Source organism: Stegodyphus dumicola, chromosome 4 (assembly GCF_044657685.1).
Source record: "Stegodyphus dumicola isolate Sdum_Otavi_A_Nest chromosome 4, ASM4465768v1".
Classification (NCBI taxonomy): domain Eukaryota; kingdom Metazoa; phylum Arthropoda; class Arachnida; order Araneae; family Eresidae; genus Stegodyphus; species Stegodyphus dumicola.
This window is the reverse complement of record NC_140771.1, coordinates 132,275,421-132,291,879: the sequence shown is the minus strand read 5'-3', so window position 1 is coordinate 132,291,879 and position 16,459 is coordinate 132,275,421. Positions and strand designations below refer to the sequence as shown.

Sequence of the window (16,459 nt, the reverse complement as noted above, 5' to 3'; positions counted from 1 at the left end):
AAGCGTTTCCATAGGCTTACTTTGTCTATTTAGATTGTCTGGAATAGGAAATGGAGATAATCAACCCGTGCTAGGATTCAAACTCCGGACCTAACAATGCTAGCCGGTGCTGATTCCACTTACATCACGAAAGCCGCAGTAACGGAGGAGAAAGCGCGTTACAACTTGACTGATAAAAGTGTTCCTTGTCGCAAAATCAGGTCTCTATCTAGTATTCATTATCATCTGACGTGATACTAAAAATCACCTATTTCTAGTGCCAAAGCAAACATCAGAGTACTAATTCTGGAATATCGTGTAACGTTTTGGTAGGTATTCCTTTTGTCAGGACGACATAGTCTATGATGTCATGGTTTTTATTTGTTTGTTTTTCATTAGTTGTAATATACGAAATTATCATTTAGTTTCTCATATATATATCTTTTAGTTTCTCATAATGTATTAGATATAGTATATATATATATATATATATATATATATATATATATATATATATACTCGTTATATGTTTGTACAATAATAGCAAGGAAATAGCCTAGCAGGGTTGATGCATAATACCCAGATCAGATAGATCGTCGATCCATATTGAAGAGTTCTGATTGCGTTGAATTCGTAGTATCTAAAAAACTTGGCCTGTTGAGGCAGTTTGAATTTCATTTTTATTTTCCAATTGATATTTGCGGGCACAGTTTGCTCGGCACTCTAGCTGTGCCTGTTCAAGAACATTTACTACATTTAATATATTATTGCAATAGGAAGCAGTATAGCAAAATTACGTCCAAGCAGAGCAGAGACAGAAGCTGAAGTGCATAGTTATGCAAGATGGAAGAACACAAAGAGAAAGGTTTCGGTTCTCAATTATTACGTCATCAGAGCTGCGCCATGGACCTTATAAGAGATAGACTAACCCAGTGGGCGGGGCGCACGTCACCGACATGTCGGCAAGAAAGAGTAAGGACAATCTGGTTTACTTTAACACTGAAACCTATGGCGTTTGTATCGCATAACTCTTTTTAATTATTAAATGTGATACGTTGTATAGTGATGAGATTATGAAAGCCACAGTTTTTTTTAAATAGGATTTAATATATCTCATTAAAGCACATTTTACTGCATTTCGCGCATTTTTTTCACGCGTAATTCTTGTACAAACATCTTTACTTTGATAAAACTGTAAAAACTCTAAGCACAAAATTTATGAACTTAATTTTGCGTAAAAATAAAGTAAAATTTAATAAAATTGATAGTACACGATACTTTGAAATAAATAAGGTAAAATTAAACAAAATCTGATATTTTTTTTTTTTTTTTTTTTTTTTTTTAATGAACATTTTCAGACAGTGATTTTTCAAACTATAATAACATTACAAACGATCATATTTATTTGATTATATGATCATTAAATTTTATTATATGATCATTAAAGTGAATTAGTTACTTTAATAATTCACAAAATTCGGAGCATAAAATTTTCTGAGCGTAATGAAGGAAAAAAAAAAAAGATAAAATAAAATCTAAAAGCACTCTTTTTTAAAGTTTTGTGTGTTACCTACGAGTATATTTATTGAATATCATGTTCTTCGCCTGTAAACCACATACATTTGAAAACAGCATATCTTTAGAATTTCCGCACTGGAGATAAAACTGCTATTTTTCGTACAGTGCTCGTTCTGAACTCGTTGAGTTTGTTAATCAAAAATTCATTAAAGTTTTACAAAATATGAAATAGATTAAAAAAATTCGCAATTCGGCCGTCCAGATGCCTATGTTCGGGTGGAGGTTTACATTATTCAGAATTTGATGGCTCTAGATATTGTTGTTTTTGTCACAGTGCGAGAAACATGTATGTATTCATGCAGATACTTCATTATTTAACTTCTTTACATATAATACAGGGAGATACTATTTGTTAACAACAATTTGCAAGGAGACACGGACATTTATAGTAAAACAGCGCAAAATGCCGCTTCGAAACTAACAGCCTTTCTAGGCTACCGCTCCTTTGGGCTAATAAATTAAATTAACAGTAAATAAAAATTTTAGTTCTTATGCAGAACTAAACATAAATAGAAAATAATCACTATAAAATACAAGCAAAATTAATTATTACGGTTAAATAAATTTTAATATTAAAATTAAATGTATAAAAATTTTTAAGGAGTCAAAAGTGTTCATCACTATCATGTATTATGAAATATAATTGAAATAAAATTCATTTTATGGAAATTGTGCTTAATACTCATGTATAATTTTAAAACAGCAGCACAATTTAGAATTTTAAACAAAACTTTTAAATTCGTTTTTAAATATTTTAGTAATTTTTACTTATTTAAAAAATACTAAAAAAAATTTATTTACACCAATAAAAAGCATAAAAATTGCAAGAGAATATTTTTTGTTTGAAATTTTCTATTAGTTCAGATTAAAAATATTATTTTCTAAAAGAAGTAGTTACAAATTTCCTTACAGCATAAGAAAAGCTAAAAAAATATCCAGTCCTGAAAGCATGCGATAGCTTTATAATTATTTGGAACGTTAATTATGCTTGATAAATATGCTAAATTTTTTAAAATAAATCTCAATTTTAAAAATAAAAATATGTAGAAATTCTAATTTGTGAAATGAGTCGCTACAACCAGCTTTTTCTTGACAATTATACACGCTGCAATAGGGAACCAATGTTAAATTTCTGCAAGTCGTCCCTACTCCTCCGGATGTGATCAAGGTGACAGCCGGCAACGCCTCAGGCGAGGGAGAAAACCCGTTTGGGTTAGTCTATTTCTTATAAGGTCCATGAGCTGCGCAGGCCATAGAATAGTCTAGAAATGACGCAATCCTGAGAATTTATTACGATTTTTAGAACAGAGTGGGAGAATTAAAGTTTTACCTGTTAGTTTAAATTATAATTTTGATTTACATATTTTTTATCTTACATTATATGTACACACATGTTGAAGTATCGACTGTTTATTGGTATTCTAATTGGTAAGCCTTTTTCAACATCGGGAATGCATTAAAATTTTTTATTCTAATGCAATCAGAATTATCGCAGTTTTGTAAACGCTTCGTAATGCAATTCTAAAAGACTTATTTTCATTCGTCAATAAATATCGTCCAACCATGATCTCATTATGTTGTGTTTTCATTGTAGAGACAGTAATAAAGGCATAATAAAAAAATGACATAATTTCTTTCATTATGCATGTAATGAATCCTGGAGAAAAAAACTGAGAAATTATCCAAGAATGGCAAACATGTTTTCTCTACCTCACGTAAGAATGAACATATAAGAATTTGTAAATTATTATATTAGGTAATGAATGTAATCAGATGATCTGTTGTGAAAGTGGAAATGTTTAATTTATTTTTTTTAATTTTTTTTTTATTTAAAAGAGTATAAGAATTCAGAAAAAAGTGCAAAACTCTTAGCCTGTGTTAATGAATGCGTGTATTCTATCTACTAAAAATTCAATTATTTTAAATATAAATATTCGTTAAAATATCACCATTTTGAAAATCAGTAAGGAAATATGCACCTTTGTAGAACAGTTATAAAGTTTCTAAAAGTAAAGATATCTATAATTTCATAACTCTCTACATACTGAGTTAATGTTTTCGCATATGCTGATATTGGGCTTCATAATACAAAATGTATTCAGAATCATTAATTTTATTTTTAATTGATTGTGATAGATGTAGAGAAACACCTTTAAATGTGTTGGAAGCAATATTCAATTTCTACTTCATGCAGAAAAATATTTTGAAATAAATCAAAATAAGTAAAGAAAGAAAGAAAACGTATTACAAAGCTTCAAAAATATCTCTTTTATTACATTAATGGTATAAAATAATACTTGCAGAAAAATATTCATAAAACGTACATATAAAATTACTTTTTGAACGATTCAATGCCTTACACTGATGGGCAATGCACTTTTATTATATCAAAGCTAATAATATAAAATTTAAATGGAAATTTTTACACATTAAATCCTGATAGTCAAAATATTTACCTTTATTTGCAGCGTATATAAACGTCTAAGTGAAAAAGTTAACACTCTCCTGAGGCGTTAATAATTATTTCTAAAGAGCAACAGTAAAAATAAAGAAAGTATTTGAGAGTAAATTTATTTTGTGAGAATGTGTAGAGGCATTAGGATTTTTTGGAAGCAGAAGAAATGAAAAATTTGCAAAGCCTTCGCCGGGAATCGAACCACGGACCTCTCAATTACGCATTGAGCTTGCAGACCACCACACTACGAGGGCATGCGAAGAAGGCAGGACAAATACCTTAAATACTCCCCCCTTTTAAAGGGCGACTGGGGTTTTTAGGGGACCCAATCGCCTAATCCTGGGTGTGGAGAATCATTATCCAATACCCTTTTAGTTCGGGCGCCACTCTAGTGACATTAGCTATTTTTGGAAGCAGGCAAGATAAAAAATGAGCAAACGACTTCGCCAAGAATCGAATCACGGACCTCTTTAATACCGACCCAGCGTACAGACCACTACACCACGAAGGCACGCTAGAAAAGCGGGAGAAATACCTTATAAAGGATTAAATTTTAAATATGAAAGTTTATGTACTACTATTAGTAGATTAACTTACTGTTTAATTATTTGCATGCGCGTTTGTTAGAAATGGCAATCGAAATCATGGAATTCTCGAATCTGAAGCGAAGGATCCAAGATGCTGAATCTGAGTACCATTTTTTTTCCCTTTATTTTAATCTTTTATATATTAACCTAAAAAAATAAAAACTACGGAAAAATTAATTTTATTGATATCCAATAAAAGCATTGATTAAAGTAGAAGTAGTTTTGCAGTTTCGATGTATGACCTGAATTATCTATCGGTATCATCCGAAGCAGCACTTGGTGATTGAGCAGCGTAATCTTCTGGAAAAAATTTAACATTCCATATTTTATGTTTACCTATATTAACTCTTAAAATAATAATCTTGTTTCTTCTGTATTAATTTTGATATAGAAAGATTTAGGAAGAAATATAAGGATTTTAAACTGTTGCTCAAATACTGTTTATCGAAGAAAATGAGCCACAAGTTTCGAAATACTTTGTTTCTATATTTATTTTACTTTTAATTCCTTAACAAATATAAATGTATGCTTTAAAAGCTATACCTTTAATTTATGTTTCAGTAAATGGACACTGAATATTTTCTTTAATTTTTTTAAAATTAAGTTATTATTATTATTATTATTATTATTATTATTATTACTATTACTATTACATGAAAGACTGGACAATTTTGAAGACTTCATTTAGAAGATATATATTCGAGATAATTTAGAATTGTTCGCCCCATCGCCCATATTATAATTTAAGCATTGACTTAAAATTTAAGCATTGTATTGAAAAAATAACACTTATTGTAGTAATGCATAAAGCCTCCATTATGAACATAACTGCATTTTTAAAATATCAGATATAATTATCACAATCATTGTCGCTTCATTGAAACTGGCGTTGCAGTCCGGAAGTTGGTGGTCTGTTCCTCCATCAGTACTTCTACTTATCGTAATGCAACAAAGACATCGGAAGTTCCTTGCTTCATTTCTTGATTTCGTAATCTCGCCTGTAGATCTACCTCTATCTTTCCATCTCGCTATATCCCATATTGCTTTCCCGACGATTCAGCAAAGAAAAATCCTGTTACCGGCGGATAAGACGTATCATTACAAGCAAGCAGCAACAGGATTCTCTTTTCCATTTCGCGGCCGATGTAACACAATGAGAGTTTCCATCTTTTTTGGACCCTGATTGATTAAAAAAGGGAGGAATTGGATGATCCGGCTGCTCGATTGATAGCCTGGTTGGTTGGCTGACTGTTCACAAGTGGAGATTACAGCTGCATTTCTACCAACGATTATTATCCCCCCTTTTTTTCTCCTTTTGTAATCTCTTTTTCTGTTAATGGCGTTCTTGTTTCACGTTCGTGACCTCAATTACACTTAGTACAGAGTAATCAGGAGAAACCAGTCTTTTGTAAAAGATTTTGAAAAAATAGTTTCAATTTCTTGTAATGCTAGCTCGTATTTTAAATTTGAGAATGTATTTGTACGCAAGAAAAATCGATTTTAAATTTGGTGTATTTAAAATGCGGACATCTGGAAGACAGTAAGCTTTCCATTTTTAAGACTTAGTGGAATATTTAATCGACATCAATTAGACAAATATATAGGAAATTAGAAGTTTTTAAAAAATTAAAACACAACAGGAAATAAAATGTTTGCTTTTCTTTGGAATGCAATAATTCAAGTACTGTATTATTCCTCAAATTAAATCGCTAAATTTAATTCAGATGTTATTAAAATTTAGAACCATAAAAATAAAGACAGGTAACAGAGTTAAACAATCAAGTAACTAAATTTTCTTTAGTTAATGAAGAATATCTGTCTTTCTGTAATGCAAGAATCCAGAATTCGTCATCTGCAAATGATATTCCTGTGCAGTTTTATGTCCAGTATTTTACGTAACTCTCGAAACCTTTTTCGATGCTTAATCAACTGTATAACGTTACCCATATAAAAGGTTATAATTTATAAGTAATATCCGTACCTAATAAATAATGAGTGCTAAACCACTCATTGCGAAAAAATCAAATGTATAAAAAATACAAACCAAACTCAGCTACTGATAATACACTGAAATGATAAAATCAACATTCGTTTAGCTTTAATTTTAATATTAAATATAATTAATGCATTTTAAAGACAATGCAGTTTGTATGCGCTAATACGAATCTTGTCTTAAACCTTGGCCAGAGAGATGACAGTTTGAAATCCACTGAACATCATTTACTATCAAATACAGGTTCTTTTTTGCCAGATATTATATTAACTTGCCATAGTAGCATTGGGCGCCATCACTAAATATTTTTTGGTAATTTTATTTAATTATCGCAAATCACACAGGGCCTCTCTGTTTAAGAGGCACATTTTTGAGAAAGACTTTTTAAGAGAAACTGGCTCGTATCTACACATAGGAAGACCATAAAAATGGGCCAGGCCGTTCGCTTGGATTTGAACCTAGTGTCGAACTTTCAGCGTTCAAGGGTTGATGAGTCTCATTAAATATTTAGAATGACTATCAGTCAAAAGATGGGATTTATTATCTCAAAATATAATCTGAATTAATATTTTAAATAGTTATGTGTATGCAGTTTTTTTCTTCCGAAACCATTCTGGGCAATTATCAATTATAAATCTAAGCATGTCTCTAACTTTCTGCCAGTTTTCTTATTTCACTCTATTCTTGGTCAAATGGCGCCTTCATATTTTACCATTTATTTCTAGTTATGAAAATAACTTCAATTGCCCTAAGGAAGGTTTGTCGTTAGAAGAATATTTTCAGCTTTCCAGAAATATATTTTATTTTTATGTCTTTGTTTAATTTTCCTTCATTTCGTTCCCCTTTTACGTATATATAATGTAGTTACGAAAACACTTTAGAAATATTACATGATTTGATAGAAAGGTGTTTGCTGTCTCTTTCTTACTACATTGAATAATTGATTAGAAGTGGTAATTTAAGTATAGAGAAGAATTTAAAATTACAGTTGTCACCATAATTTAAAAAATCAACTGTGTGGAACATAGAAAACATTATAGTTAAATTACATGTTACTTAAAAATAATAAGTGATGGTTTCCCTTTCATCGGAATTTGATAAATTAGTAAGGTTTAAAAGGATGACTTTTCTCTAGGAATATAACATGATTATATACAATTTAAAAAGTACTAAAAGTGCTAAATGCGAATTTTCTAATATTTCTAATTATGTTATTCCTGATAATCATTTCCTTTTAAAATTCGAATAAAAATTAACTGTTTTTGAGTATTTGTCATTCAATTTTTTAAACATTATAGGTCCTAACTGTGTAATATTAATTAAAAGTCTTTCAGACAGTATTAGACTGATAAGGAGTTATCCCTTCGTCTTTCTAAATACGACAATGTTTTGTCACAATCATTAAGTCTTTAAATTAACCTTTTTATTAAACTTGAATTCAAACAGAAGAAACAACTTGTGCGTACAATCAAACCTCCCTCACGTGCGGGTCGTAAAATAACACAAAGTTGAATTTACAAATTAGAAATATCCTTGTAGAGGACGACACAAATTTGGCCTAACTGATTTGGCTCTACTTTAATGGCGCGATTTAACGTCAGCGATTTAACGGCGCGATTTAGCACACTACTCATGCCAGAAAATTAACTGGCAGAGGTGGAAGATAAAAATAAAGCTGCAACCATCGCTGCTGAAAACTGCATATCTAAAGCTTTCAAAATCCTGGCCTTAAATACATTTTAACCCCATTTGCATTCTTGGATCGCTACCGGAAGAAGAATTTATAGTACAGATTTAAATCATGAAGACTTGTTAATTAACATAAAATATCTTATAAAATGTATATAAATATGCCAGGGTGCAACAGTTTCAGCCTTCGTAAATAGCTGGATATAACGGAAAGAAGAAATACGAATCCATGATATTTTTTCCAGCAGCAATATAAAAAAATACTTATTATTTTTCAAGTTCTTGTACAATAATTGATAACTTGCATATTTTCCTCCGTTTTTAATTAAATTACATCGATTATAGCCTTTGTTATCTACATCAGCACTTTAATAGTTGTTTAATTAAGTGTATGTATTATTTCTATTTTTTATTTCAAAGTACATATTTTGTAGCTGTGATTATTTATCGGTTATATCCACGAATTTGATAACTTAATCCCACTGTAATTCGCAGAGGTTTAAGTCGAACTGCTTATCGACCTTCTGCGCGTTTATTGCGGGTGCGTCAGCTACCAACAGGTGGTTAAGACGAGATAAAAACAAGAAAACTTTTCTATTTGGCCAGCTGATCGCCAGTCACCACCGCTCTAATCCATGGACATCTGCCGAGTACACGTGCAAACACTGCAGAATAGAAACTGCGAAGCTGCAGTTCCTTACTTAAACTCCGGGACTGCAAGCAAAATTAATGGGCTTAAGAGGAGAGTTTCAGACATTGTGTTGTTCTCTGTGAACACATACTCATGGTGAATTTAGATTAAGTCTGTGAATGTGTACTGTTTGATTTGTTTTAGAAGCGTGTTGTGCCTCGTAAATTTATTGTCATTAAATTCATCAGAAAGATGACAACAAATTTAAATTTGCAAGATCTAGCGATTGCATATATTTACGTATTTACTAAGGATGTGTGTCAATATAAAAATCTCGTGCGAATTCTGCTTGCGAAAATAAATATCGCAGTTATATGTGCGATTTATCTTTACTGAACACTGTTTATTCAAACGCATTTATAAAATGAAGCAAAGATTTTATTCTGCTAAATGTGCTTGCCTGATTGAAAATGAAGTTTCCTATCGAAATTTTCCCAGCATTAAACTTTTCAATTTAATATGTCTGCACGGGAAATACGGGACTGTTTCGAAAGTACCTATACGTAAGTTTAAATATTCTTTCATTAATGAACTAAATATTGATTCTGATTTCACTTAATTTATTGGTTATGTGAAATGAGTGTTATGCATATTCTAATGTTTAATGTAATATTTTTCTTCTTGACTTCTAATTCATTTACAGTACTTTGAACACAAATTAAAGGCCATGTAAAACAAAAATATTTTGTTGTTTATATATTTATATCTAGCATCTGCGTGGGATTTGTAGTTTCTTTCAATGCTTTACGTGCGCTTGTATTTCTATGCAAATTAATGATCAAATAACATTGTTACCTTATCCAAAGTAGAATATTTAAGTGCGATTTTTATTCCATTCTGTTGGTTTTCCATATAAAAATTTATTACACCAAAATCCACGTAATATGATGTATTTTCGGTTTTTATAGCTATTCATATCTTCTTAATCGGAATGTAGTTGCATTACATGCATTATTGAAAGTTTGCTTGGTTACCCACATAAAATAAACAAAAATTATTTCTTTATTACTTAATTGAATCGACAGCTGACGTTATCGTAGAATTTCAAAATTGAAAATAAATGTTTGATTCTTGTTGCTAGCTTTTATTGCTATCAACTAACTTTAGCGCTTCCTGAAAATCCATATATTGAGAAGAATCCAATTATTTTTTAGATTGCATACTTTGACTGTAATATTCTAAAGGAATAATTTTCTTCGATTTCTGAACTATTACTTCCAAAAACCCTTTATAAAGTAGTTAACGAAAATTTAATTGAATATTCTGAACTGTTATGAACTCTGTTATTGATTTATCTCTTGGACAGAATATCGTGTTTTATATGCGACTTGTCTTGTAACTTAAATTATCTTAAATAAAAGAAGTTCTTACTTATAAAAATATGACTTATATTTCGTTAAATAGTACTTTGAAAGTAGGACCCTTTCATCCAAAGGATATTTTCCAAAATTCCACGAATCAGGTAAAGGAACAGTTCTAGAAATGTGTCCGATAAAATTAAAATTATTTTAACCTTATGAAACCGTTTTAGAAATAGATTAATTAGAAAATAAACGCTAAAAACAAATACCTGTTCTTATGGATTGTGGAGCGTAAGTCTTAATTTCTCCGACAGAAAGTTCAGACATTCTAATATAAAATTTAATGCTAATCGGGTATGAAAAGTTAGTTTCCATATGTACCAGTTGTTGTTGTTGTTCTTGCTAATGCTCACTTGTCTGACCTATAGTCAGCCCAAGCCAACGAAATTCCTCGTAGCAAGGAGCGCAAGTATACGCCTTTCGTTGGCAACAGCCTTGAGCACCTTACTGGTGGTAGTGGGATTTAGCTTAGTTCCACCTTTAATTTTGATGGAGAGCATCCGGGGAAGATGGGTCCGAGGGTCTCCCATCCCTTTTTCTCTATCACCAACCTCTTCGGCCTGGCAGTCAGCGACGCTAACTACTACACCGGTTTGGCGGCATATATACCAGTAAATATCTTAAATAGATATCTTTAAATAAACATCCTATTTATTTTAATTTGTTGAAGAAATGTTTTTTCAAAAATGAAAAATTATTTTGATTGAAAAAAAATGGCAAGCAAATTCTTCAATAATGTAAAACAAATTTATATCCAAAATGGTTTACTAGTATAAGATCGTCAATATCGCAACATCGCCTTCTGCACGCTGAAGGATTGCATGTTTTCTGCACGTAGAATCTTTCACACCATTTTATGAAGGACCCGTAGTTCAGCTGCAACCGATCGTATATTGGTCCACGGGAAACTGCAAACCGTTCTAATACTTAGTTTTCTGTTTCTGGTTTGTGCATACTGCGTTCTTACTCTGCATTACACTTTTGTTATTTGGAAGAATCCCGTCTCCTGTAACCGTTGTTTGATGTTCGTAGAAGGTGCTATGTTGAGGACAATGCTTCTTCGGATGTTACTCTTGGTACATCCTCTGTGCTAGGCGTCCATTGTCACCTACTCGGCTGCAAATCAGATGTATATCTGCATATTCTTTGTTCGTGTAATCTGACATGCTGTTTCCGAATGAAGTTTAACACCTGATAATTCTGCAATGTCCTGTCGTGAATATTTGCTCGCTGTTTTTACTTTCCCATACCGCATGGGAAACTTTCATACGAAAGGTTTCTTTTTTTCGATCGCGATGCTCCTAATCATCGCAGTTGTTTAGCCACGCTCTTCATCAGACTCGCTGTCCTCCCGAAGTCTATTTTTGCAATTTTCACTCACTAAATGTGGTTTGTAGCCCCACGTTCTATGGTAATTTTTCATGTTCTTGATGCCTACTATCATCCTTCTGAATTTGTCGGTCGAATTCAGAAACACCGTGCGTACATTATTATAATATCCCAAACAGCGCTTACCGTTATTTTATTATGAGACAAATTATCACGTATCTTTATTCATATTATATCGGTAAATAAAAGGGCATTTATAGTATGGAATATTCGCCAGCTCTGCATGTGAAATATTAAGGCAGAATACTTAGTCTGAAATTAAAATACTGAGTTTGCAATTGTAATTAATTGAAAATAAACATTTAATTGAATCTTCAGTTTTCATTAACATCCATTTTTACACTGCATACAATTTCCTGAATAGATAAAATTACTTTCCACTTACCGGAATTACATGAACAAGAACTGATTTTTATCACTTTAGCAAGACATTACTATTATAACTTTCAAACTAATTTTCCATTTATTTAACTGATATGGAACTTGAATTAATTTCAGCAGTTAAAATAAAGCACAGAAAATTTATTTAATCAGCGTGTTAAGTCTTTTAAATATTTTCCATATGACGATATAATTCTCAACTATATCTGGCTGTTGTGCGTCATAATTTCAAAATTTTTAATTGAACAAATGATTTTTAATCGCTAATTTTTAGACAGAAATATTTAAGTGAAAAGCGAAAGAGAAAATGAGTAATATGAAAGTTTTATTAACACTGGAACTCAGAATCCTGTTGACTGATACGTAATTCTGCACAGTTAATTATCAATTAATATTCTTTAGATTATTTACAGTTACTCTTGGATTTCTGTAAAGGTTTTCTTATAATTATTCCTTATAAAATTTTTGTACCTAAATTTTATTTTATTAAATCGAAAGAATTAATGTTTAATTAGAACTTGATGAAGTTATTTGAAATTTAGCATCTTTTAGTGGCAATAAGAAGAAGAAATTAAAAATAATTCCATTAAAAAATCTTTCTTGAACGACACCCATAACAAAGACAACTAATCGCCATGACATCAGTACACAATGCAGCCTTTTCACTTCTATATATTTAATACTTAATGGATAAGCAATAATTAGAACAAATAGAAACCAGTTATCTTTTGAGAGTGTTTCTTAAGTAATCTTCTTTATAAAAAAAAATAAACTTTGTGTCTTCTTCAATTATCAGAGCGCTACGCAACCATTTCTATAGATTTAATACCTTGAACAAAACACGGATATGTGTTGTGTTATGAATTATTGGATGTCAGTGTTTATCGTGCTATTGCTCAGGAATTGTTTTCTCGATGCCAATCGCCTAAGATCAACCTGCATATACCTTTCCACTGGACGAGAAAACTATCTGTTAGAATATTCATGCTGCTAAATTGATCGCGTATCCCCCCCACATATTCCCCTCGATTGTAAAGTTTAAACCTCCTTAAGCTCATGTAAAATGTAACAAGAACATAAATTTTCGTCGAAATTGTCGATAGAGTGTTAAATCTTTGCTTCCTCTTGTCAGCCTCCATACTGAGCTGAGTTTAATGGGGATTTAGGTTGCTTGCATTTTGATAACGTGGAATCTGCCGGAAAATTAAATTGCTCCACGTTGGAACAAGCTTTAAGTTAAATATTGATTTTATTCGTAAGTAAATAACCTACCAGAGTCGTATTTCGATGTAACTTATCTGGCAGTAGTTATTAACGACGAAAGAGTTTATTAGATCATCCTAATATGTAACTATGTATTCTGAGGGTTCCTAAGGAGGGTGAATAAAACAATGGATTGAGTATACTTCAGAAATTAAATTCCGATAAATGTTACAGTAATGGCAGATTAATGTCTAAAATTATCAATAATAGATATTAATAAAGGTAACGGAGAACTATCTGAAATTTTCTTGCAGTTGGTTTACTCTGTTGTTACAGGCATTCATTCGCATGAATACACGGTATTATAAATAGCATACCACATACCGAAGATACAATATGAAATTCTATTAGCTTTAGAATTTTTATCTATAGAAGAATTTCCCTTGCAAATTAGAACTGTCACTTTGTTAGAAGTGTAGAATTAATAACATTTGGAGCTGCATACATGAGAGGAATATATTTTCGTGACATTATAAAATGCTTTATGTAAAACGGCTTGTAACCTTTTATCTAGGACTTTGCAACTTCAATTATCATTTTGCATTTAATGCATATCTGCATTATATGCTAAATGATAATTTAGCATTTAATAACTAAATGATAATGATAAGTGTGCCGTTGCAGTTAATTGCTTTGCTAGTGAATTACTGAGACTGCTCTTTATCCTAACCTTTGGAAACATTCTGGAATATAAAGATGTTTTAGAACACTTTGTTACGCTTTACAAATAACGAAAATTATGCTTCGATTTTAAATACTATATATTTTAAGGTTTTGCATACTTGCGTGCGTTGGAAATATGTTTCATGTACCTGAATTTGTTTCAACTTAATCGTTTCTTATGAGAGGTGTAAATTTTAATTAGCAAAGATTGTCAAAACCAGAAACGACTACAAAATATATTTCAATAACAGTGCAAAATTCCTCATAATTTGAAACACATTTTAAAAACTTAAAGCAAATAACAAATAAACTTAGCTTCTGATATTAAATTTTATTGCACTAAAAATGCTGGCGAATTATTTTACAAAAGCTCAATGCTCCTGCATTTGCTGATACCGTAGACATCTGCGCCATAGAAGCATTCCGTTCTGATGATCCAGAAGATAGAGTGTCGAGGCACAACGACACGATCCTTAACAAAATCCACACGTTAAAGTCAAGTGAGATTAAATTCGAAGACGGGAGTGGAAGCACATTAACGGCTCATTTCCTTATTCTGTGTTCCTATACACAGTAAAATTTTGATTGAGATACTGTCGCTGTTGGTCTTCATCTTTCTGGCAAATTTTGGCTGAGGTACTATAGCAAATGGTCTAGATGGGGATCTCTATGAAAATTAGTAGGGCTACTGCTTTGTTGAACAAATCACTGTTTTCGTAATTTGTAGCATCAGCCAGTTTGCCCAAGTAAATCCTTGTGAGTGATGCACAGATGTTTGCCGCTTCAGAAAAGATGAATACATTGAGCATTTATTCAGCTTATATGTCTCTATTTAAATATAATAAACATGTTATCCGTTGTGAAATTTATTTGTAAAGAGTTTCAAGAATATTTCACTATCTTCTGAATGCCTTCTACAATGAAAATTTATTGCTCAGTGTTTATAAAAATATCCGTGATCGTTTTGTCTTTACTTACATTTTAATTTTAAGCAGTACTAGATTAAGAATACAATCACAACTGAATAAATGAGTAGGAGACGAGTATTAATAGACTTGATGGATACAGGGTAAAGAATATAATGAATTCTTTTAATAATATGTGATGCACTGATAATCCAAAATTAGCATTCGGAGGGACAATTGCCGGATCGTGCTATTTGCCACAAAGCTGCAGTGTTTACAAACTTGCGCTACTAAAATTTATGAGTATGCGATTCTGCGAAAAGTTTGCTACTCTATCAATTCCTTACGATAAATTTTGCGACTTTAAAAAGTTTTTATTGTAAAATGCCTTTAAATATAAATATTATATTTATTGAAGCTTATTTACAAAAAACAAGATCGATTAATGCGTAAATAGGAGTTGGAATGTGGCAAGTCTGATATCATAAATTAGGTTCTATCAGTTTTCAGCGGTCGGTGTTTTCACGTATTTAATTGATGGCTTTTGTTAAACCTTTAGGCGATCTTTTGAATAATATCCATGTTTGAGAAATGGCTGACAAGAATGAAAACATACAAAATTAAAGCAAGGTATTTCTCCCACTTTCCTAGCGTGCCTTCGTGGTATAACGGTAGCACGCTGGGCCGGTATTCCAGGGGTCCGTGGTTCGATTCCCGGAAAAGGCGTTGTTAATTTTTCATCTCTCCGGCCTCCAAAAAATATCCTAATGAGTCTACAATTGAAAACTGTATTAATATCAAGTGAGGAGGCACAAAACTGATTTAATGAATCTTAGTATTTATTTCAAGCATAAAAAAATTCTCAATAGATCCTGCTTAAAGAGTAGTATGAAAATTACATTTGCAAAATAAATGAGTTTCAATTGAAACTTTATGTATTTGTTGCTTGCCGTGCATGCACACGGTGCATCGACCATTTGAGTGAAATTTTAAGCAAGAGGCCCCATTAAATTCGTTTAGAACATGAATTGATTTCGAAGTGCATTTTTGTGACTTTACGCTTACATAGGACAAAGTAAAGACAGTAAAGAAAGTAACTTCATCTGAATTGTTCAGAGGAAAAGTAATATTGGAATTATTAAATCCTTATTTTCTATTTTATTGGATGACTATACACATGATTTGTGTTGTAAGCATCTATTCGTGCGTGCAAGGTGTTGAAATGATAAATTAAATAAAATAGCGGCACAATCTTAAGGAACTTTTGAAATTGTAGAAACTATTTATAATGCACCTTGCGTGCATGCATGTATATGATTTTTCCTAAAGCATTGACGTTGATTTAAGAAATTGCTTTGTTCTTGCAACCTACTCCATATCTAATCTATTTGAATTCACATTTTACATTAATTAAGGTATGCCTAAGGGAAGAAAGGTATCAATAACGAGTTATTATTTAAAGCATCTGCCACTCTCTGCACTAAACAATATATTAATTTTTCTTCTAAACTTACAGTATATTAGT

At 31.4% G+C, this 16,459-nt stretch overlaps 1 protein-coding gene across 16 annotated transcripts in view; it reads left to right on the top strand.

Moving 5' to 3' along the window:
* Window positions 1–16,459, top strand: part of LOC118204330 (uncharacterized) — a 1,054,928-nt gene that overhangs the window by 915,127 nt on the left and 123,342 nt on the right. The window contains exon 1 of one of the 16 annotated variants that reach the window (XM_085815476.1): window positions 8,928–9,475. The exons of the other annotated variants lie outside the window; for them this stretch is intronic. The gene's annotated coding sequence lies outside the window, so the exon portion shown is untranslated. Of the gene's footprint in view, window positions 1–8,927; window positions 9,476–16,459 lie in introns of those variants that run through there. 16 annotated transcript variants of the gene reach the window in all.